This window comes from Vicugna pacos, chromosome 35 (assembly GCF_048564905.1).
Source record: "Vicugna pacos chromosome 35, VicPac4, whole genome shotgun sequence".
Classification (NCBI taxonomy): domain Eukaryota; kingdom Metazoa; phylum Chordata; class Mammalia; order Artiodactyla; family Camelidae; genus Vicugna; species Vicugna pacos.
In genome coordinates, this window is record NC_133021.1 from 24488815 (window position 1) to 24514819 (window position 26005).

At 37.6% G+C, this 26005-nt stretch overlaps 1 protein-coding gene across 15 annotated transcripts in view; it reads right to left on the minus strand.

The window, feature by feature from the left end:
* The window catches only part of OTUD1 (OTU deubiquitinase 1), a 51328-nt gene that overhangs the window by 13739 nt on the left and 11584 nt on the right, over positions 1 to 26005 (minus strand). For 8 of the 15 annotated variants that reach the window (XM_072954926.1, XM_072954923.1, XM_072954911.1 and 5 more), the window contains 3 exons: positions 12906 to 12990; positions 10650 to 10698; positions 9566 to 9714 (listed from right to left, as the gene is read on the minus strand). The gene's annotated coding sequence lies outside the window, so the exon portion shown is untranslated. Of the gene's footprint in view, positions 1 to 2524; positions 3619 to 9212; positions 9251 to 9565; positions 9715 to 10649; positions 10728 to 10762; positions 10781 to 12905; positions 12991 to 26005 lie in introns of those variants that run through there. The other 7 variants (XM_072954921.1, XM_072954919.1, XM_072954920.1 and 4 more) reach the window with 7 other exon arrangements.

The following is a 26005-nucleotide window of genomic DNA, read 5'->3' on the forward strand; positions in this document are numbered from 1 at the left end:
AGTTGTATTTAGTAAGGCTTAAATGAATGAAAAGGCAAAGGATGGCTAATTTAATATTTTTGGATGGGTTGGGAGGAAAAAACCACTAGATTGGTATCTCTGCCTTCAAAAGCAATTGGGAAGACATGGAAAAAATCAGAGAGAAGAGATAAAGAGCTGAATTAGCGATTAAAAAGAAGGGAAATGGAAATATGAAGAAAAATAATATGAAAGTGAGAGGACACTGAGTGAAGCTAGAATTCCTTACTGGCTTTTCTCAGCACAAGGACCAGCCAGATGTTTGTTCCTCTACTGCCACCTTCAGTTCTTTCAAGATCCTGGCTCTCTTTTTCGCAGTTTCCACTCGTGAGGCTAAACTGCCCTGGATGCAACTCCTAGGGGTACTTCTTCCATTTTTTTAATTTTAGCCACACCGTTAGTCCTTTAATTTTAGCTAAACCTTGCTGAGATCCACAGGGGCTCAAAAATGGCCTGACTTAAGTAAATGATGTTTTGAATGGAGAGAAGAGGGTAAGATCAAGGACTGAGGATGATTAGGGACCACATGAATGTTGGGAAGGGATGGGGGAGACACTGAGCAGAGGTGGAGGTGGTCCAGAGACAGAGGTACTTTGGAGGCAGAACCTAATTCTATAAACCAGAGAAGTGAGTGTGCATGCATCTGGGCAATTCCTCAAAAGTGATGAGTGAAATAAATTGATAGACTATTAATTAAGACTAGGATCTGAAGGTGTGAAATGCAAACAGAATTATGACATGAAAAATAGCTCTGGGCAGGTCTGGGATAGAAAACCAGGGCTTGACTGTCTGCCTCCACTTTATCATGTCTGGTCAGAGAATCAGTGGTAATAAGATCATGGGATACAACCTTTTCCACAAATGAGCCAGATCTACTCTATCATTGCGCTATGGATGTTTAGCAGTCCATCTACATTGTAAGCAACTTGAAACATAAAGAAGTCTTTTTCTTAGGCAGTTAGATAAAAATGAGCATTGGGCAAGGGGAGAGGAAGGGGGAGGCAAGCAACCCAGAAAATAACAGTATGCCTGTGTTCAGGACAAGGGGCTCCAGAAACTTTTAATTTCTCGAAATGAGGGCCAGCAAAGAAGCCAGCTAGAATACAATGCTGTGGCTGCACAGTAGGGAGAAGGACCTGCTTAATTTGACCCAATGCTCATTATAATGTTATTAGCTTGCAGTTAGAGCCCCCTCCTGTAGCTTTCTCTGTGCATCATGGGTAAAAACATGTGGAAAAGAGATGAGCGTACCTGAGCATGAGGAACGTGAGCTGTCAATCAATCAATCACAAAAACGCCCCCTAAGCCAGGATATAAGAACAGGAAAAAAAGGAGCAGCCCCATTTTTCATCTCTTGGGTTGGTCCGCCTCCAATTCTCCAGGGTGTATTATATTTTACTACCTTTGTACTTCCCTAATAAAATCTTTTGTTTACATCATGCTTTCTGTCTCTTGCTAAAAATTTTTTTTTCGGGTGACTACGAACCGAGGTAACTTTTATTCCTCTCCTCCCCATAACATTTTCATCATTCATTATTCATTATAGCAGCTGCCCAAAAGTTACACTCAATTAATTCATGTTGAATTGAATTGTTTCTTTTCGATGATAAAATGCCGAATTTTGAAAATTTCTTGTGGGAAACTGTCAATTCATTAGGACGGAGATGGAGAACCTTTTGTCCCTGGAACCTTTCAGAATTTGCCATCTGTTTTCTGTGCCTCCGTCCTAAAGCTACCCTTCTTCATTTCAGTCCATTGTTTGCATTTCCTTACCCACCAGCACAGAGTCCAAAGCAAATTGCTTTGATCATTGCTTTGCTCTAACCACTGCAATTATAAGGGGCATTTAGTGTAATAGTGACACTAGGCTGGGACTCTGCCTGCAGCCGCTCTAAGTCTCTCCAAGTTGATGTGCAGCCCGAGAAAAGAAAGACTAACAGGAAATGTCCACTGTCACCCTCATCACATCTCCTGGCAAGTTGGTCAGCCCTGGTCCAGCAGTGGGTGCTGGAGCATGCACTGTCTAGCTGTCCATTATGATATAAGACATCTAAGCTATTCAGAAGGTGATATGCTTTTGCTACTGAAAATAACTGCACAGAATAGCAGAGGTACAGTTACTAAGGTAATCAAAGAAAACAAAACTAGAATAATCAAATAGGGCACCGTACTTCAAGAAACAGCCACACCCGCTGTGGTCTTAACTGTAAGGTACCTGAATTTTGATTTTCTCTGATGGCGGAGGACACTTCAACTTGGCAAACATACATGCAACTCTCTTCTCACTCAAGTCAGAGGTCACTTTTGGGCGCCCCTTCCTGACCCTCTCCCCCACACTCCCACTACTGGATCGGTGTCCCTTCTCCTTTCACATCACTCTCTTTATATCATATTGAATGATTTATGGATCCCTCTGCCTCCTGCACCACCTCGTGAATTCCTTTGGGGCAGGAACCATTTCTTAATTGCCTCTATCACTTTAAGCCAAGCACAGAGTCTTATTAAGTGTTTTTTTGATGAATCATTTATTGATGATTTACAGAGTCAAAGAAATCACAAATTCAGTTCTAGGAATCATGGCAGCTTCTCAGCCTTGCGAGTCAGCTCAGTCATGGGAGAAACCAAATAAGTCCCACAAACTTTTCCATCACCCTGGGCTGTTGGGGTTCCATGGATGGCTCAGGCACTGGTGAGAAAATGTCAGAGATGCCACAACAATGCAGTAATGGATATTTGCCCTTCTGTCTTCAAACACAGCAGGTGTCCTTTGTCGTTTCTGAACAACCTCACAATAGTTTTGGGCCATGGGAAGAGCCACATGGAGATTGCTTGTGTCCCAGCTTGCTTCAAGGTCAGAATGACCTTGAAACAGATTTCCTATCAATCTTCATACTTATAGGCCCCTTACCATTTAAGGACGTCGAAACTTTCTAGTAAGATTTGAGTTATTTTTCAGTTGTGATTAGTCCTTCTCAAAAGAACACTTTGCTTCAGAATCCACTGCAGTGAGCTTTCAGGAACGATGTAGCTAGAAAGGTCATTACCCACCATTCTCTTGCTTTATCTCTCAGCCAAATTAATAGACGTAAATGGGTGTCCTTATGCATTCTTTTGCCAAGCAAACCATACTTGTCCGCTGGAAAAGATCATATTCTAGAAGGTGGATACAAATAACAGGATACCGTTTCTAAGGGAGCAAAATGAACACACACTTATAATTTTAGGTAGATCTACTGAGTCTTCCCTTGAGTCATAATTATTTGCAAAAAAGTAAGTGAATCAGATTCAGACTGTGAGCCCTTTGAGCTGCATTAAGCTGCATATCCAGTTAATAAGAACAATGGCTAATTGCTTTTAATGGGCAGCACTTTGTGACAACACTGTCAAAATTCCAGCACCACTTAAGCTTCTTTTTGTTTTGTTTTAAAGACACAGTTTTTCACGTGGAAGATCTGCAGAGCACTGACTGTCATTTTTCCAATTCAAACAAATGGGTTTGTTTATCTTCTGGCTGAGAGAGAGAAACAGGCCGGTAGCCAATACACTGACATTGGAAGTGCATCCCATGCTGTGGTGCAGACAGTAGACACTTAGTAAGAACTTGTTGAAAGAATAAAAACATTTTCAGTCAACAGCAAGTCATTTTCCTGAAAATACAGTTCAACGCAGGCAAAGGCACAGGACCAATTTTTAAAGCAAACACATGTTAATACATATTCTGTGTATATGCTCTATGACTGTTTGGCTCTATTACTGTTGAAATCATTTTCTTTCTAATTTGAGACTCTTGTCTGAATAGCCTAAGGTTTGAGAGTCAAGCAGACTTCCCTTTCTGGAAGTCTGGGAGCTGAGAAAAACTAAAAGCGCTACTGCTGCAAAACTAAAGATAATAAGGCAAGAGAAATACACAGTGGCCAACGACAGCTAAGAAACCTAAACGAGAAAGGTAAGGATAAGTTGGTAACATCAGACAGCTCTACAGCAATTTACATGTCTTTGCAACCAAAAGGTTAGTTTCCTAATCATAAGTAACAGATGAAGTCCGGGGCCTTTTTGAGGAAAGGAAGATTGAACTGAATCAAGAGAGATTCCAGAAGGTTTTACTCCTTTGCAAAAAGTATACTGTAACAACAACAACAAAATGCCATCCAAAAAATGACTGTTTATCTTGGCCTAGGCTTGGGGTGGGAAAAAAATAATTATTTCTCCCAAAAATGTGTAGTCATGAGCCTATTCCACTGTCTGAAGATGTTTGAGCCCAAAAGCTAACCACAACAGCAACAAAAAGTCCTGCCAACTTGGAAATATCCTAACAGTAGAAATTAAAAACTGCTCTGGAGGATGTACAAGATTCCCACCAAAAAGTCCCACTTAAGATGAGTTCATAATCCAAAATTTACAAATAAAACCAGGAAACCATACTGAAAATCAACCTACTTTACACATGGTAGAAGAACTTCAAATAATAACATCAACAAAAAGTCCTGCCAACTTGGAAATATCCTAACAGTAGAAATTAAAAACTGCTCTGGAGGATGTACAAGATTCCCACCAAAAAGTCCCACTTAAGATGAGTTCATAATCCAAAATTTACAAATAAAACCAGGAAACCATACTGAAAATCAACCTACTTTACACATGGTAGAAGAACTTCAAATAATAAAATATCAGAGACAAGAAACAAGTGTAAATATAATAAAGATATATAATATATGTATTATAAAAGTATAATAAAGACAAACAAAAAATTGAACACATGAAAGAATAGTAAGACACTATAAAAATAAGGTAGATTTGAAAAAGAATAAACTACAAGTTATTTAAGTGAAAAATAGAGTCATTGAAGTTAAAATTTAATGGAAATGTTAAACAGCATATTAGACACAGATGCAGAAAAAAATTAGCAAGAGGTAACTTAAATCTGAGGGCATTGCACAGAAAGCAAGACAGAGAATCAAGGATGTGAAAAATTTTTTAAAGAAGTCAAAAAACATGGAAGATAGAATTAGAAGGTCCAACATAGTTATGAGTTCCAGAGAAAGAAAATAGAAAGAATGCAAAAAAGAAAATATTCAAAAAGATAATGTCTTAAGTTTTCCCAGATATTGATAATAACCTGATCTCTCAATTTCAGGAAGCTAAACAAACCACACAGGATTAATAAAAACTCTCCCATTCTCAGCATAGAAAATTCAATTCAATAAGTTATGCCAGAATAATTGGTTATTTATATGGAAAAATAAGACAAAATTAGATTCCTATCCCATATAATTTACAAAATTCAATTGCAGATAAATTAAAAGCTAAATAGGAGGAAAAAACACTCTAAAACAGAGGAAAACTTTGGAAACTAATTTTATGATCCCAGGGTATATAAAACATTATTAAATAGAATTTTTAAAAATAATTAACGAATGATTATTCATTAAAAGATAACATTTAAAAATCAAAAGCCATGGACTGAGAGAGAAAAATATTAGTGACTAAATATTATAAAGAACTCCTATAGATGACTAACAAAATAAACAAACAACCTTAAAAGAGCAAAAAGATATGACAACAGAATTCTCAGAACAGGAGAAACAGAATGACCAATAAATACACAAAAAGATGCTGGACTCTTTGTTGACAACTTCAGGGAAGATGACTTATTCCATTTTTTCCTTCTAGCTAATATATGTAATGTTATAACTGGGGGCTCACTCTATGGCAGACATAGTTCTCAGGGCTTTACATGCACTCATAGTTAATTCTCATAACAACTCTATAAGGTGGGTACTACTGTTATCCCCATTTTACAGATGAGCAAACTGAGACACAGAAAGGTGATAACAAATTGGTAGTACATTCAGGTGATCTAGGGGATAATTCACCTGTTCAGTGTGCAACTCAAAGCAATGTTCTAATATTTTGGATTTCGGGTGACTTAGAAGGAGAAGGATAATGCCACCATTGGCCTGTAAAAGACAGATAGATGGATAGATAGGTAAATGGATGGATGGATGGATAGATAGGTAGGTAGATAGATACGACCATATAGTGGTTCTCTAATCTTGTGTGGATGGCTATTACATTTCACCTACACATGGGGCTGACTTTTGGAGATGTCTGAGTGTCTGTCTACCCTTGAGTCCTCATATTACTGAAGAATAAGATCATGGCTTCACGCAGTCTTCATATTTATCATCAGGAAGACCTCCCAGCAGTTTTGAAAATTTAGCTAGGATATGCTTCAGAAAAGCCCATACATCATCTTTAAAACTTTTTTCAATTCATAGAAATCATGTGATATCAGCAATATCCTTTTCCCTTCAACACTAATTAGGATCTTTGTAATGTATTCATTATTTTATACTTTTCTTGGTTCTAAAAAGAATTTGAGCCACCCTCGTTTCATGTTTAATATGGTTGATTCTCTTGGCTCTACCTGTTACATATTTGGGAGTTCAGTAACAATCAACTAAGAATCTTTCTAGTCATGCTGTAAAAAAAAATTTTCTATAGTCATTCATAAGTTATCTCCACTACAACTTCAAAATCAAAAGATAAACTGATTTCATAAAACAGAAATGAAAGAACATTTTACATTACCTTTTATGTGAATAGACTGACCCGCATGAAACAATAACTTGATTTCATTTATTTTGGAAAGTTCTCTAAACACTTCAAAGACAAATGTAATAGAGTTGATTTCCTTAGGGTTAAGTGTTAAGAACTTTAGCTCATCAGCTCTAAAGCTCAAACTAAAACTGAAAGTCATTCAAGCAATGTCTTTAACACCATCTTCACCACCCTGTGTATCACATGAACACAAGCAAAAGAGAGGTAGCCCAGTCCAGCTTGATAAATGACAGAAAAACCGGTTCTTATGTAAAAGGCTATGCACACCTCACCCAGTTACATAATTAAGCATATTTGGCAGGAGAATCTGACAAGTATATCTGACAAGACTGGAATACCCTGCTTGTTTGTAAGTGTTCCAACACAAGTAGGGATGGGAAAAAACACCATGAAAGACAATTTGATGTATTCACAACCTAGGAGACATGGTCTTAATGGACCATGTCTGAATAAACAAACCACTGATTTGCATGGGTGCTGTCTTAGCTTGGGATGCTGCAACAAAACACCATAGACTGATGGCTGGAACAACAGGAGTCTACTTTCTTCTCACAGTTCTGGAGGCTGGAAGTCTGCGATCAGGGTGCTAGCACGGTTCGGTTCTGGAGAGTCTCCCTCCTGGCTGGCAGATGGCCACTTTCTTATTGTGTGCTCACCGGGCCTTTTTTGGGTGCACGCACGTGGAGAAAGAGATCGCTCTCTTTTTCCCTCTTCTTATAAAGGCACTAACCCCATCATGAGGGTCCCACCTTCATAACCTAATCTGGACCTAGTTACCTCCTGAAGGGCCACTGGAGGTGGGGGTTTCAACATATGAATTTGGTTGGGCCACAACATTCAGTCTGTAACCGGTGACTACATTAGGGAAGTTCTTAATCTTCAAGCTACCATTCTCTTGTCTTTTTCCTTTTAAAACCAGTTTTTTTCAAAAAGCAAATTTTCACTTATTGCCTCTGCTTCCTGGCCCTCTACTGTTGGCGGACTTACACGCCACTGCCCAGCAAAAACACTAAAGGGTTTCTTTTCAGGCAGCAAAATCTACTTGGACTTTTCCCAGCCTCCATCCCACCTGACCCCTGTGCAGTGTGGAGCGCTGTGCCCGCTTCCCTTCTCAAACCCCCTCATCCACAGACATAACAGAATTTGGAAACAGACCAACTGGGGTTCACATCTGGGCTCTAAACAATTACAAGTTACTTAAACTTTCCGTGTCTCAGTCTCCTGCCCCATCCGTAAAAATAAAAATACCATTCCTTACCCTTAGGAGACTTGTGTAGATTAAATGAAATGACACAATGAAGGCACCTATCACGAAGTCATCAATACATTTTGGATTTTCCTTGTCTCTGCAGCCCTGTTCTTACTCCCAAGTGATGGACCACAAATTCTACTTGGCTTTAGCACCCCTCCACCCAGACTTCCAGCTCAACTTGTACAAACCCTTCTAACTCCTGCCTGTTCTCCAGCTGATTTGGGGCTAATGGCATCAGCCTCTCCCCATCACCACTTGGGCCAGAATTCCAATGGTCATGAAACTAAACGGAGATATAAGACCACAGGTCTTAGAGTTGGAATATCCCTGAGGGGTCTCTGTCTGTGTCTATTAGCCACAGAAGCGTTCTGGTATCCAGGTAAGCCCTGTGAAGACCATCCCTCTGAATATTTAAATCCAAGTGGGATTCTCAGGCAAGAAGCATCAGTATCTCCTAAAAACCCATTAGAAAGGTGAGTTCTTGACCCTTCTCCAAACCTATTGAAGTAGATTATTCTGGGACCCAAGGTGTTAGGTCCTGTGTTCTCCAAGGAATTAGGAGCCAAGCAAAAGTTGGAGATCTAGTGGTATGAGCAATCTGCTACTTTGGGCCTTAGGAGAAGACAGATATTTAAATATTATTGTACATGAATATTTAACCATTAGCATGCACTGAATTCAGTCAGTATAAAGCAATTTATAAGACAGAAATCATTTTGATGTATTTTACTCCATTATAAAAAGTTAAGACATAATCTTGGTGCTATAAAAACCAAAAATATTCACATTTCAGATCCATGAATGCAAAATATTTAAAGAAAAAGACTGAAAAGGTAGTTAGCTTTCCTCTGTGAGAAGAGTATCCTTAAAAAAACAAAAGGTAACTTAACAGAGCAAATTCCCACTTGAATCTGTTACACAACAATGAAATAAAATGGACTTTAGAGATGGAAAGGTTGAATTTATCTTTATGTTCATTGGAAACACCTCCTCCCCCAGGTTTGAGTAGCATGTGAAACACAGGCTCAGTGACATTTCAGAGGCCAGGATATGCAGAGGAAAAACTTAGCTATTTAAGTATCCTATGTTAATTGCTGTCTTTAAACAGATTAGTTTAAACTAATTGGTACATTAAAAATGCCTTTTGAGACTCAGGAAATCTCAGATCCACTTTCCACTAGTAGAACAAGGAAGCATTAACAAGATAGATTTAAACTGGAGAGCTGCATGTTCCTTCACAATAGATCATACAAAAAGCATTAAAGCAACATCATCACTGTAGGCAACATGGAAATATAGTGGGGGAGAGGGGGTTACTAACCACAGAACTCCTCGCCCTGCTTCCGGACTCTACAAAACCTATGAACGACAGTCAACAATGAAGAGGTTCAGAACAATGAAATAAAAGATAAACACAGCCTCCTATTGTTCATGAAGACTTGTTTTCTCAAAGGATTATTACCTAGCTAGGAAATCAATCACCTAAAGGAGACTTTACCTTTTAAAGGTCATTCGGTTAAGTCATTGCCACACACAGGATTACAAAACACGTGGCGCAAGTAAATTAAGTCCCATCAGTGCTGAAAAAGGTAATGTCAGTCATCTATAATTTCCCTGCTGCTGAATTTAAGTTACTGACCAGATACAGAATATATTTCAACTATATTTACTTACCTGTTATCTTTGCTCTCTGGCCATTCTCAGTTGTACTTTGTCATTTAATTTTGTCTCAAGTATCAAATGGACTCTTTTCCTCATTTCCTCATGGTTCAGCATGAAGTGGGCTGTCATTTCAAGTGAGTCTCACTGTAGTTTTGCCAATACTGGTGAGACGGGCAGGTGGGAAGGGGACAGGGCACAACCATGAAAAGAATGACGTGGCAGTTAGCACCAAGGTGGCAGGAGGCTCAACTCCCAGCAGACCTTGGGGCCCAAAATGGCAGGAGATTTGACTCCCAGTGGACCTTGAGCTTCATTATAGACTCATTGTGATACAGTAGCATGAGAAATGACACACCCACTGGTGCCATGACAGTACCGAGGCTAACCATAAAAGGTCAAAAAGTGGGTGGTGGCTCAGTTCCTGGGACTCCATGCCCCTTCCCCCAAGTAATTGGAATAATCCTCCCTCTCGTTAGCATATGAAGTAACCGAGCCCATAAAACCTAACAATCCAGTGCCTCACTGTCACGCTCTCTGGCCTTTGGAAATGACCCACCCAGGCTCTGACTATGGAGCGTGTAAACCTACTTTTCCTTTAACTTCCCTGACTGCCCTCACGTCTCCTGGCCAATCTCACTTTCCTAGATGACCCTATGCTGTGCAACCACCGCCTCTCGCCTGTTGCTCTCTCCTGCCTTCAAAGACCACTGGCACTGTGTCTATGGAGTGAGTATCTCTCTGAATAAATCTATCTTTGCTCAACTGCGGCTCACTCTTGAATTCTTTCCTGTATGAAGCCAAGGACCCTCACTTGGCAGGACACCTCCTGGGGACTCGACCAAGACCTGGGACACGGCCAACCTCTGACATCTCATTTTTCCTGTATCACTGGGGAGTAAGTACCATATGCAGAATGACTCAGAATTTCTACTACTCATGTGCAGTGCATTTCCTTGGTCATGAATAAGGCTGATTCGCTCCCAGCATTCTCATGTCACCATAGCTGTTCCCACTTCAGTGAAACTGCCCTGGAATCCTGTTCCTCAGAGTTTAGACTAAAGGAACTTTTGGTGTTAAAAAGAGAAATGCCTTTTACCTTAACCTCAGCGTGCCTTCCAAGTTTCAGTCTCCAGGATTGACCAGCCCTAGGATGACACAGCAGAGACATCTGTTTCTTTCAAGAAAAACCATAACCTCAACAAAGGTACATGATTTGGCCATATGGTCCTTTAGAATAAAATCAACCAATAATCCATCACCAACCAATGGTCTGACTTAAGTATATCAGCATAATAAATGCACCATCCATTATCCAGTGCAAATCAGACTGCAAATCTTAGTTCAGCTTATTTTGAAGCTCACCTCACCAAGGATTCAAAAACTACTAGGGTTCAACCTTACATAACATTCTACTATTTATATGTTTAATATCGTCTGAGAGAATGTATACCAAAATTTTAGCAGTTGTTCATCCAGCTGGTGGATACAGGTACTTTTTGTTTCTTATTTTTACATTATCTGTTTTCTGATCTTTTTACAATGAATAGACATTGCTGGGGCGGGGGAGTTAATACATTTTTAAAGAAAGTAATAGCAAAAAGAAAAAAGATTAATCTCTTGGCTTTGCATAGTCTGCAGAGGATTAATGCTGGAAACTGGGAAAAATAGTTAATAGGGCACCTGAACTAAGACAATGGGGATGAAAAAATATGTAAGTGTCAAAATTGACAGGAATGAATGATATTTGGATATAATAGTGGTAGTGAGTGTTCAAATACTCATAGGAAATACTTCTGATTTCCTAACAAATATGGTCAAATAATGTCTTTTGAAGAAAGTAGCTTTACTTTCTTACTTAAAAGGTAAGGTTAATTGAAAAAATTATAAACAATCATTTTAGAGATCAATAATAGTCATTTAAACAGCCCAAGAAATACATAATATTTTGATGTATCAAGTAATTCCAGGTTGTTCAGTGTGATCAGGATACAGGCAAATGTTTGCAAATGGATTAACAAGAGAACACCAGTTAGAAATCGCACAATTATGCCACATAAAAAAAAAAAACCAGGATTTTTGGACATAGGTAACATAGGTGCTTCAGGGAGCATGGGAATTAATAAAATATTATACTGGAAGTAGATAGAATTCAAGGATGTGAGTGATTATGACTAGTTTCTTAGGCATTCACTGAATTTCTCCGATTGGCAGATGGCTATCCAAGAAAAAAATTCTGAAGCTCTATTACTCTCAAGATAATAAATTTCAATATAAAAAGACTATGTATGTAGAAAAAAATTCAGGGTTGTTTCTGTTTTTCTCTTTTAGAAAGTAAAGCATTCCAAAAAATAAATATTATTTTTGCTAAAAGTACAGTAGCTGAATCCAAGATACTTATTTTTGTTCTCCTTCAAATTCATAACAATTTTCTACTCTTCAGTAAGACTGATATGGATGACTCCAGATTTATAACAATTGTGCGAAAGGATTTAACTGACTTCACTAACACTACAGGGGAATGACTCAGGGAGTGATTAGGAATCCTTATACCCTGGCTCATTTAGTCCTTTTCTGTGATCACAAGTCATATAGTTCTTTAAAGTAAAAGCACTGGCCCACAACCCAGGGCCCTAAACAAATGATACACAAGATCAGTGACAGTGAAACCTTCAGAAACCAGCTATACAGCAATAGATAGTTCTAATTCCTATCACATAAAAGTTGTTGACAAACTTGGATGACAAAATCCTTAAAACCATGTAGCATACACAGGGCCAGAAGTCTTGTAAAAGCTTCATATATTACATTGAGAAACAACATAAAAACAAACTGATGCGTTTAGTTACAGGAATTCTTTCAGTTTAGCTCTTGGAGTGACTAAATGCTTTTAACTAAAATGAGGTGAAACCAAGTTAAACTCTGCTTGAAAGTATTCAAGAGGTATATATAGACTTACTTTAAAAATTAACTAGCAATTTTCCCTTAAACTGACACGTTCAGTGGCAATTTTCCCAAATTGTATAAAAATTTCTATTTAAAGGTCCACCATTTCCTAGTATTTCAGAATTTTTCTCATCACTATTTGTGGTCAAACTGTTGCTATAAATGGTGTTATAATTTATTAACAGTGTCTAAAATAGGCTTTTCCTCCTATGAATAAAGAAAAGTGGCCCGCCTTTTGAAATTTATCTAAAAAAATCATCCTAATTTCTCTATTTGGAAAAAAAAAAGACTTCATAATAAAAAAACTCAATCTTTTAAAGTATTTTCTTTCATATCACCAAATATTGTATGTAGTTTTGATTGTACTTGACAAACCAAGAACCTTAATGACAAAGTACCATGCACTTACCCAAACAAAGTAGGTATCTTTCTCTTTCAGTTAGGGGCGTTCCAACGTGCTTCAGCGCAAAGCTCTTGAAGTCAATATAATTCCGCTAAATCAAAACAAGAAAAAACAAGACAAGCCTCAGTCATATTCTAGTGTTGCACATGTTCCCTTGCTGTTTGTTTTATTTAACATTCAAAAAAATGGACTTAGGCAACAGCATGTAAGTTTCACATGCCAAATAAGAATTACTATAATTTGAGAAGCAAACCTTAGCTTCTGGAATGCTGCAAAAGATCATTTTAGAAAGTCAGGGAAGATTGAAAAAAAAAAACAAACAGATGAAATATACACACACACAAAAGATTACGCAGCCTCTTTCTAGAAGGGTTTCCAGCGTCCTACAGTCCAGCCAAAGATTCCCCTAAGGGCCATGGAATCCAGTCAAGAGCCTGCTGTGGTATACCAAGTAAAAAGTGCTGTTTTGGAGACCTTTGATCCAAATGCTCCTGAATGAGCCTCGGAACCCTGATATTTAGCAGTTATTTTTTTCCCTCTCTATGGGAGAGAAAAAAAAAAAAGAAATTAACAGACCATGACTACGATTAAGCAACTTACCACAAGGCTCTGCAAATTCTTCCCCAGAAGACAAACATTGCAATGAGGGAAGAATATATTATGTTTACAAAATGTCTGTAAGAATTTTCTCTCATTTCAAAATGTGTGCACGCTTGCCAGTTAGGGTAATTATTAGAGAATAACTCGCACAGTGAACATGTCTCCACTGGGAAGAGAGTGATGGCTGAATGTCTTCTCACTGACATTTTCCATTTCAGATGAGGTGGTAGGGCCACCCTTTCGAGGAGAAACTCACTGCTGTCACAGAGCCCAGCTGTGTGCTGCAGGCAAATTCCTTTGTATTCACTTTTGCCAAGTAAATAAAAGTCCAGGACTGCTTCAAGATTTTATGAAGAAATATTTCATTTGTAGATGCCTGAAAGTCAGTGAGCGTAATATCTAGATATGGCTTAACATGATTTTGGGTAGAAAACAAAGAGGATGGTAGAAAAACCCTTTGACTAATCATGAAATTTTGGTGCCCTCAAAGTCCTGCTCCTTGATAACCCTAGAGAAGCAAAAGTATGCTTTATAAGAGAAGTTCTTTACCCCCGATTTTGGCAAGGTCCTAAAGCAATTATCTTTTAAGATCAAATTACTTTGCAAAAGCACGCACAAAACCAAACTCCAATGCTGTTACATGCATTTAGCTAAATCCTACATTCTGTGTTTCTTGAATTGATTTAATGAGAGTGAAATGAAAATAACAATCCAAAGTACCATGACTTGCCAAATACCGTGAAGTTGCATCATAAACAAATTAATGTACGAGAATATATCAAGGGAATGTAATTATAAGCCTATGGTATGGAATAAAAATGGGAGGAGGAAGACAAAAAGGCAGAGGGGTGAAGAGGAAGAAGGAAGAGTGGGAAGAGATATGAGGAGGAAGAGAAAACAATTTAAATAATGCTGGTGATTTATCACATGTGGATGCATGACCGTGTGTCCAGGAGGTCAAGCAGCCCGGAGGAGGGAGAACTCAACCCATCTGAGACAATACTCTTGGTCATCCACATCCATGAATTCACAAATAGCTCACTGAAGAAATTATATTCCCAAACATACTTTCACTAAGTGCTGCCATTAGAATATGCAAAACGGTTTACTATTTAAATTAAACTTGGTGACAATATCTTAACACTACTTCCTAAATGGTATTATTTAAGAATCATTGTTGGGGGACGGTATAGCTCAAGTGGCCAAGTGCATGCTTAGCATGCACGAGGTCCTGGGTTCAGTCCTCAGTACCTCCATTTAAATCAACAAATAAATTTAATTACCTCCTCCCCTCAACAACAACAACAGAACTCTTTTAATCATTAGAAAACTTTTTGCCACAAGATGATAGATAATCAACTCACTTAAAATACTCTTCAACATGTTTACCATATTTAAAATGCAACTTCTCCTGAAATTACCATTGTACAGACATACACAAATTTTTGAAATGCCAAACACTTAAGAAACAAATTCCTCTGGGCTGTGAAGCATATGCCTAGGTCACAAATCAAAGCACACTTGGAGATCTTAACTGGTTCTTTGGTTTTTCTTGAATTATTATGGGAGAGGAGGAAGACAAAGAGCTGGTTATCGTCGCCTTAAAACAGACTGCCAGTTATTTATCCAGTAAAAAAATGGGTTTATTTGAGATCAACAAAGAATTGCAAATGGCATCTGGAACCATGCTGAGCCACAGGCAAGTACTCACAGAGCAAGGAGAAAACTCTTTTAAAAGAGGGGCAGAGGAAGTCTATAGTAACCAAAGAGTCCACTGGAGGAACTGAAAATTCCAAGTATAGTGGCTTTTCATTGACTGAGCTGCGGTCTCTCATTGGCTGAGCTCTCACCAGGCAGGAAGGGGAAGTCTTTCTTCTTCCTATGGGGCTCCCCCTCGTGGGCTCCCCCCTCCTGGCCTCCTGATTCTTTTAATTGAGGTTTCTGTTTATTAATTTTTATACTATAAAAATCTATTTTCTCTCTATCCTGATTAACTTGTTCTATTTTAGGTAAAACCAACAGTGATATTTTAAGGAACAAGTGACATATATAATACATATAGCATATTGAACTAAGTGGCTCATCTTTTTTAGAGGTTTAAATGCATTTACCATTTTTATTTTGCTATGCAGAACCATACATTCACCATGTGTGATGCAGTTGACAGTGCAATGGAGTAATACACATACATACATATATATATATATATATATGGGGGGGCATGGGGAGGGAGGTAATTAGGTTTATTTATTTATTTATTTTTAGAGGAGGTACTGGGGATTGAACCCAGGACCTCATTCATGCTAAGCATGCACTGTACCACTTGAGCTATACCCTCCCCCTGAGTATATATGTTTTTGAAGGCTATTTAAACATTAGTTTAATTGCAATGGAAATTCTGTACAATTCAAGGCTTGGCTATGAACTAGATTGTAAATATGGGCCAGATTTGGAAATAAGACACTTTTTTTCAAGAAAAGGAAGAAAAATCAATTTAAAATACAAGAAAGAAGAAACAAAGAAAGAAAACAAAGCAACAGAAGCCCAATGGGTTTTTCTAGAGTGAAATTTCATAATATAGTAAAGTAACAAAAATACACATTTTTTCTTCCCAAAATAATGACAATTTACGTATTGAGGACTTTTTTGGGAATTCTGGGAAGCTTTTCAGACTGAACACAAACCAAAGTGTGGATCATTTTTAACATCCCCTTCTTCTATATGCCAAAAAGTAATATTCATGCAATAATCACTAATAATCATTATTTTCTTGATTTGCTCTTCATTTTTAAAACAATTTATGATTGAAATAAAACAGGAAATGTCCATTTTAAAGATACTATTCAAATTTAATAAATATCTCACATATGAGCTAAAATGTGCACCTACCAAATAAAAATATTATAGGTGTATCTTGGAGATATTATGGGTTACAGTTTCTGATCACCACAATAAATCAGGCCACATAAATGTTTTAGTTTCCCAATGCATATAAAAGTCATGTTTATTTACACTTTTGCATATTAAGTATGCAATAGTTTAATGTCCTTTAAAAGTATAAATCTTAATTTTAAAATATTTTATTGTTAAAAAATGCTAACCATCATCAGACCCTTCTGCAAGTCATCATCTTTTGGCTGGTGGAGAATCTTATCTCAGTGTTGATGGCCGCTGCTTGATCAGAAGGCTGGAGTGGCTGTGCAGATTTCTTAAAATAAGACAATGAAGTTTGCCACGTCGACTGACTTTTTCTTTCATGAACAATTTCTCTGTAGTATGCGATGCTGTTTAATAGCACTTTACCTACAGTAGAGCTTCTTCCAACATTGGAGTCAGTGCTCTCAAACCTTGCTGCTGCTTTATCGGCTCAGTTTATGTCATATTCTCTCATTCTTGGTTTTCATTTCTATCATCTTCACAGCATCTTCACTAAGAGTAGTTTCCGCCTCAAGAAAGCACTTTCTTTGCAGACCCATAAGAAGCAATGCCTCCTCTGTTAAGGGTTTATCATGAGATTGCAGTAGTTCAGTCACATCTTAAGGCTCGACTCAAACTTTCTCCATGTCAGCAATTAAGGCTGTTGTGCTTCCTTATCATTCGCGTGTTCACTGGGGTAGCACTTTCAATTTCCTTCAAGAACTTCTCTTTTGCATCCACAACCTGGCTAATTGTTTGATGCAAGAGGTCTTGCTTTCGGCCTGTCTCAGTTTTTAACATGCCTTCCTCACTAAGCTTAATCATTTCAAGCTTCTGATTTAAAGTGGGAGAGACATGTGAGTCTTCCTTTCATTTGAACACTTAGAGGCCATTGTAGGGTAACTAACTGGCCTAATTTCAATATTGCTGTGTCTCAGGGAATAAAGGAGGCCTGAGGAGAGGGAGGGAGGTGGGGAAATGGCCAGCCTGTGGAGCAGTCAGAACACACACAGTATTTATCAATTAAGCTTGCCGCCTTATATGGGTGCTGTCCGTGGCCTCCCAAAACAACTATAATAGTAACAGCAAAGATTACTGATCACAGATCACATAACAAACATAATCATAATAAAAAAGTTTGAAATATTTTGAGAATCACCAAAATGTGACACAGAGACATAAGGAAAACAAATGCTGTTGGAGGAAAAGACGCCAATAGACTTGCTCTGTGCAGCATTGCCACGAACCTTCAATTTGTAAAGTATGCAATATCTTCGAAGCACAATAAAATGAGGTCTGCCTGTACACTTTGCAATTTACACTCTTTTCCACTCTTTTAAACTAAACACAAATAGAAATCCAAGGAGTCAGAGAGAATGAAGGATCTGAAGTAATTCAAGTTTCTTGTCAGCACATTCTTTCCCAAGGCACATTTGTATCAATCAAGTTGCTTTGCTCTGGGGTAGGTAGAGTCTAATGGGTCCCAAATCAGGGTGCACATCAGACTTGCCTGAGAAACTTAGAATATACAGATGCTCAGGCCCCACCCCAGATCTACTGATTAAAAATCTCAGCAGGATAAGCCTGGAAATCTGAATTTTAAGACACCACCTTTCTCCCTTCCCTCCACTTCCCACCCCATAATTCTGACATATGGACCAAGAGCCAAAGTTTGGGAATAGTCTACAAGACATCAATGAATCTCTTTAAGGGGACATTTATTTTCAGTGGGGTAAAGGCACTTTGCATCACTACTAGCATAAGAATTACCCCAGACTCATAAATATGCAGAATCTTCCCTCTTACCCAGGACTCTAAGGGTGGGGTACTCAGGTGAGCCTGAAGCACCTAAACCTTAAGGACCATTGCTTTAAAGTAGTTTTTGTGTGTTTGTTTGTTTGTTTGTTTGTTTTTTAAGTCAAGGTATAAATGACATGTAACATTAGTTTCAGGTATACAACACAATGATTTGGTATTTATGATCACCACACGTAAGTTGTAGGGGAGGAAAAAATTTCCTCTACCCTTCTAAGTTCTTTGGCTGATCTAATAATTAAGTTGACATAAAACATGTTAGCAGGAAAAAGACAAATTAAATTATGCACATATGGGAGTCCAAAGCGTATGATACCTAAGGGCAAGTCAGGCTGTCAAGGCTTCTGTGCTGTCCTGAGCTAAGGAATGAGATAGGGTCCTGGAGCCTCAAAGGGGAGGAGGGTAATTCACAGGACAGTTAGAGCAGGTATCTGATAATAAGGTGTTTGTCCTGCCATACACGTAGGTCATTCCAATAAATGTTAATCTCTGGTATTAGCTCTCTCTCTGAGCTGGGGCCCCAATCTAAATTCTTTTAGGCAGTTAAGGGCAAGAGTAAAAGCTCTTCATAAGTCTCTGGGGCCTTGGCTGTCTTCATCTCAAAATAACCCATGTGCCAAAGTGGCATATTTTGGGGAGGCGCACTCTGAACCCCATCAAGGTCTAGTTAACATCCATCCCCACACATAGTTGCAAAAATTTTTTTCTTCTAATGAGAACTTTTAAGATCTCCTCTCTTAGCAACTTTGAAATATACAATAGAGTGTTATTAACTACAGTCACCATGGCGTACAAGACAGCCCCAGGACTTTATTTTATACCTGGAAGTGTGTACCTTTTGACTAAGATGGTGTTTTCTAAAATTGAGAAATCTAAAGAATTCTGACACATTTGTGAACTGTAGGGATTCCACTTCCCACACCCTGTTCAGGCCAATTGAAACAGAATTTTCTGGGAGGGTCTTGGCAATCTTTAAATTCAACAAATCCCTCCAGGAGATTTTTCTCACTAGGCAAATTAGTTAACACCGCTGGAACTCAGTAGCAGCTCCCATTTTTTTGAGCACACACTGCACACAGGGTACAGTTCTAGGTACTTTGTGTGTATTTTCTAATTTACTCCTAATAGCAACTCCATGCAGCACATCTCAGCTTCAATTCACAGAGTTAAGTGCCCCTCTTCACCAGTCCTTTAAGGGTGGATTTTACCATTTGAATCTCAGGGCAATCTCATTTCACATAGTCATAGTTTCTTAGATTAGATTCTGAGCTCCCTAATGGCTTGAGGTTAAGCACCGATTCACAGTTCTCTTTATTTTATAAAGCACACCTTAAACTTCTTTGCATAACACAGACTTTCCTTACATATCATTGCTTCTAAGAAATCAAAGTCATTCTGCTTTTTGTGCAGTGCCTTTGGCAGTGGAAAAGTCTACCTTGATTTTGCAGATGTGGAGACAAGTTGGCAGTAGAACTTGCTGCTGAAAGCAGAGACCTTTTGAGTTACTCTGGCTGGGAGTCACTCTGGCTGGGAGTCAGAGTCCTGCAGAAATTGAACCAGGAAAAGGGAAACAAAGATCATCTGGTTTGGCTGGCTCTCCTGGCCCGGATCCTGGCTGGGGAAGAGAATTGCTGTGCAGAAGAGAAAGGTAATAGATATTTCCAGTTTCCTGTCACACCCCTTCTCCCACAGGCTTAGCCACATTGTAATCAGCCTTCCTAGACAAATAGATTCCAGTTTACTGAAAGCCCATACTCATCTTTCCAATTCTTTTATATTTGCCTGTACTTTACAATCTGCACATTTTCTGCATTCGTCTCTGATTATTCAATAATGCAAATGCTTCCAACCTTTGCGTGGTTCATCTCCAACCTGGAGACACTCAGAACATATGGGGATGCTGTTTTCTTTTTAATTCCTTTGGGGGGGGTAATTAGGTTTATTTAGTTTTGGAGGAGGTACTGGGGATTGAACCCAGGACCTTGTGCATGCTAGGCATGCACTTTACCACTTGAGCTATACCCTCCCTACCATTGGTAATGCTGTTTTCTTATCAACTGTTATCCTAACTCCTTCAATGTGAGGACACCTTCCTTGCTCTGAAATTCAAAATCCCTCCTTGAAACTTAAAACATACTTTAAGTACCTACTATCGTTCAAGTTTTCTTTTCTCTTAATTTCCATTCAGGCTTTTTATTTAATCCTAACAAACTGGAAAAGAAAAAAAAAGGTATCCATATTTCCATTTTTTCCCTAAGGTAAAACTAAGAGATTTGATGAGGTTAATAATTTACCTAAAATCATGCATTTGGTAGGAGGAAGAAGCAAGATTTCAAACTATTATGCCTGCTTTGGAAGTCTATACTTTTTTTTTTATCATACTGTGATGCTCAGTGTTCAAGCTATTTTGTTCATTGTTCCACATGTGTATCATCTCCTCAAACAGATGAAAAGCATGCTGACTTAAACAGAGTGCTACACACTCAGTCGGAATGCCAGAAAAAGAAGTGATGACATCTCTCCTCAGCCACACCGACCTCACTAAGTCATTGTCTGAAATGTCCAAATCAAAATGCTCCACCAAGACTTTTCAGAACTCTTATATCAGAATTATAAATCATTTGGTGATGTCGCTGGAGTATAGGGCCAAAGCTAAAGCAACCTCAACATTTGTTCCTGGCAGTTTCATACCCTATAGGACCTCCTTGCACGATGCGTCTCCACTCAGTAGGAAATTAACTACAGCGATACAGGAACTGTGTTCTCACCAACTATTATCTTAAGTTATTTAACACAGAGAAAGCGTTTCCTTGCTCTGTCCATTGAAAATTACTCACTTAGAACTATTAAAAGTTAATATTTAATAAGTCTATATGTCCTGTTGTCTGTTATCTGTTTTGCATACCCAGTAGTATATTTCTGTTCTAGGTCTTACTATTGAGTGGATGAGATGGCAGTGATGTGTAGCTCTCGTCCAAAACTTCAGGTGAAAAATAAAAAGAGGGTAAAGATCATCTCTCATCTAAGAAAAAAGTGTTCAGATATTAGGTGGAGTTCAAATACTCTGTTCACTCCACTATCAGTTTCATGCTGCCAGCCTTTCTTGCCTTTACTATTGTAACAGCCCCTTCATTCTTTTTTTTTTAACATTTTTTATTGATTTATAATCATTTTACAATGTTGTGTCAAATTCCAGTGTTCAGCACAATTTTTCAGTCATTCATGGATGGCCCCTTCATTCTTGCCTTAACTACCGTTTATTCTACTCAGCACAGGTATTTTTAGACAGCAAATCAAACTTTTGTTTACTCTCCTGTTTAAAATCCTTCAACTATTGCCCAATTTGCTTGCAAAAAAGTCCAAACACCATGGCTTAAAATAGACCCTACATGGCCTGGCCCCAGCCCCTATCTCCAACCTCATCTAATTCCTCACTACATAAAGATCTGTTGAATAAATGAATGAATAAAATTTTCCTTAAATTTTCAGATATAAATGAGCTTCACAAAAACCAGAGTGCTGGAGCACAACAAATATATTGTCATGTATTCATCTGGATGGCAACTAGTTGGCAACTGATGCATGTAAACATGTCTATTAATCTTTATCTCTGCTGTGTTCAAAGCAAAAAGAAAATTCACTCTACTCCCACCTTACCCCCATGGGCATTTTGTGAAAAACTCTTATTTTTCCTTTTTACTTGACTGACAATTAAATGCAAAATCCTGCAATAATATCCATAATATATTAGCCAAATAATATACCCCATAGAGTAATCATGTTTGTACTAACAATCATCAGTTGACTGATATCTATTAGTTAAAATCAAGCAAGCAGTAGTAGCTGTTTTGGTGATAGATTTGATTGTTAATTAGTCATAAAATCAATTAGAATTTCTTTAAAATTCATACAAAAGGTTTTTTTTTTTAAAGAATCTGCTTTGGGAATTTAAGTATTTGTCATTGTTTGTCATTTTGGTAAGCTCCCTACCTTTTTGGTCTACCAACAAAACCTAATGCAGTCAGTAGCCAGCAGTTAGTCAAATTAAAAGACTCGGAAAAGAAATATAAATACAGGCATAACCTGTGAATAACTGACAAATATTACTCAGTTGATTGATTTCAGGTGGACGAGGGGCAGGCTTATTAATGTGCTGATTCTATTCTGGGACTTCTCGGCAGAAGATGCTGCTTTATCTTTAAGATGTCAAAATTGCTTCTAATGGATAAATTATCACGATGCAAAAATAGACTGCAGATAAAGCCCTTAATTTTACTTGGGTAAATCCAAGAATAAAATAACACAGATTGTTACTTAAATTTTACATTTAGAAAAGTAGAAGATTTCAAGTAAAAATATAAGGTTAGTTTGAAATCATAGATTATTTTTCTAGATTATGATTTTCTTACCTACCATTTATTTAACAAATATGTATTTACTCTGGGTTAGCCAGGTCAAAGAACTATCTGGATTCTTGAAGTAGACTCTTCAAGTCATGCTTAAAGGTGCAAACTGAGCTCTTACCTAAACAGATCAGTGATACATTTTCATGATCTAGTAAGAGGTATGATCCACAATGTCTGTCCTTCATTTCTATTTTGTTTACTAGAGTAGCTGAAATCTCACTAGATCCCATTCGGCCTGAAACTCCACTTTCATGTATAAGTCAGTTACGTTACCTCTCAAAGGCAAATGCAAAAAGTGTTGAGTCCCATTTCCCAGAGATCTTTAATCTAGACTGAAAGTAAATCCAGATGCTTAAATACTCTGACATAACTACACAGGATCATTTAGTTTCTTACTTTCAAAATATAATCTGTTAAATCTAGATCAGAATGACTCAAGTGGGCCAAATCAGCAAACACGCAGAACAATAACAGAAATTTATATGAACGGGTTTTATTATATCAACTGAGAGTCATAAGAGCTTCACATGGTCTAATAAACCCAGGGAATGCCTAAGACCCAACAATGCCAAGAACAAATTGAAAGGAAATTTCAGATGTCAGACTTGGTTCAGTGATATCTTTGGAAATGGATTATTTTCAACTTGAAAAATCTAACTCATTTGAAAATAAACCTTACCATTATTTAAAGAGAATTAAAAAAAAATAATCACTAGCATAAGGAAAGGTCTTGGTTTAACAACAACAACAACAACAACAACAAAAAACACCCTGAAGTCTAATAGTAACTCTTAAAAAACATCAAGGGAGGAAATTTAAAGATAGAATATATTGTCTAGGCCACAAGAAACTTGGGCATAAATTGAATAGTTCTTTGAGTTGAGGAATAGACTGCTCAAATATAATACTTCTCATAAGGATAAACTGCTCTAATATATTTTTCTTTACTCCACAGGATCACAACACAACTTGGGCATAAAGGAGAAACCTGTGTCAGTTAACTTTCATCATGCTGCAATTTCTCTTCCTCCAAAATCCATTCCTGCATTATGTTTAAATGTTAACATGGTGAAACTTAAAGGAAACTTAATCAAGTATACAAAGTGAATTAAAAGAATCCTTCCCTCCCAAATTTAATTTAGTGAATTTGAAAAGACAAACAGGAATAAACTATTGGTACCTAACAGAACTGTATGCTGGCTCAAATTGTTTTTTTTTCTAATTCAAGCCAACATCTTTAACTCATTCTCTATTTTAAATTAACATTAATTTATTTTTCAAAATAAGCTTACAGCTCAAAATGGCTTTAACACAAATTGCTGGAAAGAATTTCTTACTAAGAATTATTTCAAATCCAAAAAAAAAAAAAAACCCACAGTGTAAAAGGGACTTAGTCACTGTTGCTGTATATTACTTTTTTCACTAATACCAACCTAGTTAAATTTTTCTCATGCTTTCTACAAAAAAAGTTTATAGGTGTATTTCATTTGACAAAAATCTGTATTTATACAGCTATACATTTCCCCCATTTCTAGATTCTGGATACCCCAGAGACTTGGCTAGAAAGTGTCTATATTTACTTATTACTAGTTCTTACTTATTAACAAACCAGAGACACATTATGAAATTTGGGTCATTCTTAAGTATTAAGGTACATCTTGCATTAATTAGAATTGATTTAACTGCAAGCATCCCAACCAAAGAAATGCATCCCTGAGATTTACAGCATTCCAGAGCACTGAAATGGACATGAATGTTATAAGCATCTTAATGTTTTATTTTCATTTTTATTCTAATCTCAAGCTGCAAAATTCATGTTCCTTAAAAAAGATTATTTACCACTGCTCAGTGGTAAGCTGGTAAATGTTTAACAACAGCTCTGTAGAAAAGGAGAAGGCGACGGCCACTCCCTTGTTCTGGAGACTACCATCTTTAATACATCAAATCCAAACTCTTCTTTCTGACTTTTGGTATCTTCTATAATGTAGCTCCCTTGTATCTCTTTAATACTTGCTCCAGTGCTCGCTCCACAGAACTCGACACTATCAGCCTTTTTTATTTTTTTTTAACACTGATCTAAACACACCATGTTCACTACCACCTCTGTGTGTTCACAGCTGTGGTCCCAGAAATGCCGCCTCCTCTCTCCTTTGCAATTCTAATCCTTCCTCCCTTCAAAGTCCACTGAGTCCTGACTCCTTCGTGAAGCTCTTTTGACAACTCAAACCTTCTAATTTTTCACTTTGCTGAACTTCAAGGGTGAGCTTATTTAACTACAAAAAAAATTAATACATTTGAGTTTGAATCTTCTCTATTATTTTATGTTCCACTAGACTATTAATTCCTTAAGGGGAGACAATATCTTAGTTTACATCCCAGTGGTGCACTGCAACCCTCTGCTTATCTGAATGCAAGGTCTGTGTTGAGGAGGTATGAATTTTCCAACCATGATGGATGCCTCAGTGATTAACCAGTTTCTACCACTACAGGAACTTACTTACTATATCATGGAATTAACAACCAGCTGGAGACTCTAGTCTCCTTTCTTTTCCATTTCTCCTGTAACTTTCAGCTACTCTTATGCCCTGAGCTTGTTTTCCAATCTATGTAGAAAAGACATAAAACTAGCTTCACTTAAATATAGACTGAACATAACTGTATTCACTCCTCCCCGCCTCCATCACACACCCATCTCTCATTTATGCCACTTAAGGTATTACACACTAGTACAAGAATTATGGACTTCATTATTGTACCATAGCATCAAGAACAGTGCTGAAGCACTATCTGCAATAGACAAGACATGGAAAAAACCCAAATGCCCACCAGCAGCAGACTGGTTTAAGAAGCTATGATATACACACACACACACATATATATATATGCAATGGATTATTACTCAGCCATAAAAAAAATGAAATAAGGCCATTTGCAGTAACATGGATGGATCCAGAAAATATCATACTAAGTAAGTCAGATAGAAAAAAGACAGATATTATATGATATCACTTTCATGTGGAATCTTGAAAATAATACAAATGAACCAATGCACAACAGAAACAGACTCATAGACATAGAAAACAAATTAATGATTACCAAAGGGGAAAAGGAGTCGGGGAGAGATAAATTAGGAGTATGAGATTAACAGATACACACTATTATACAAAAGATAGACAAGCAGTAAGGATTTACTGTATAACACAGGGAACTATATTCGGTATCTTGTAGTAATTATAATGGAAAATAACCCCCCCCAAAAGATATATAACTGAATCACTTTGCTATATACCTGAAACTAACACAATATTGTAAATCAACTATACTTCAATTAAAAAAAAAAAAAAGAACAGCACTGAGCTGAAATCTTGG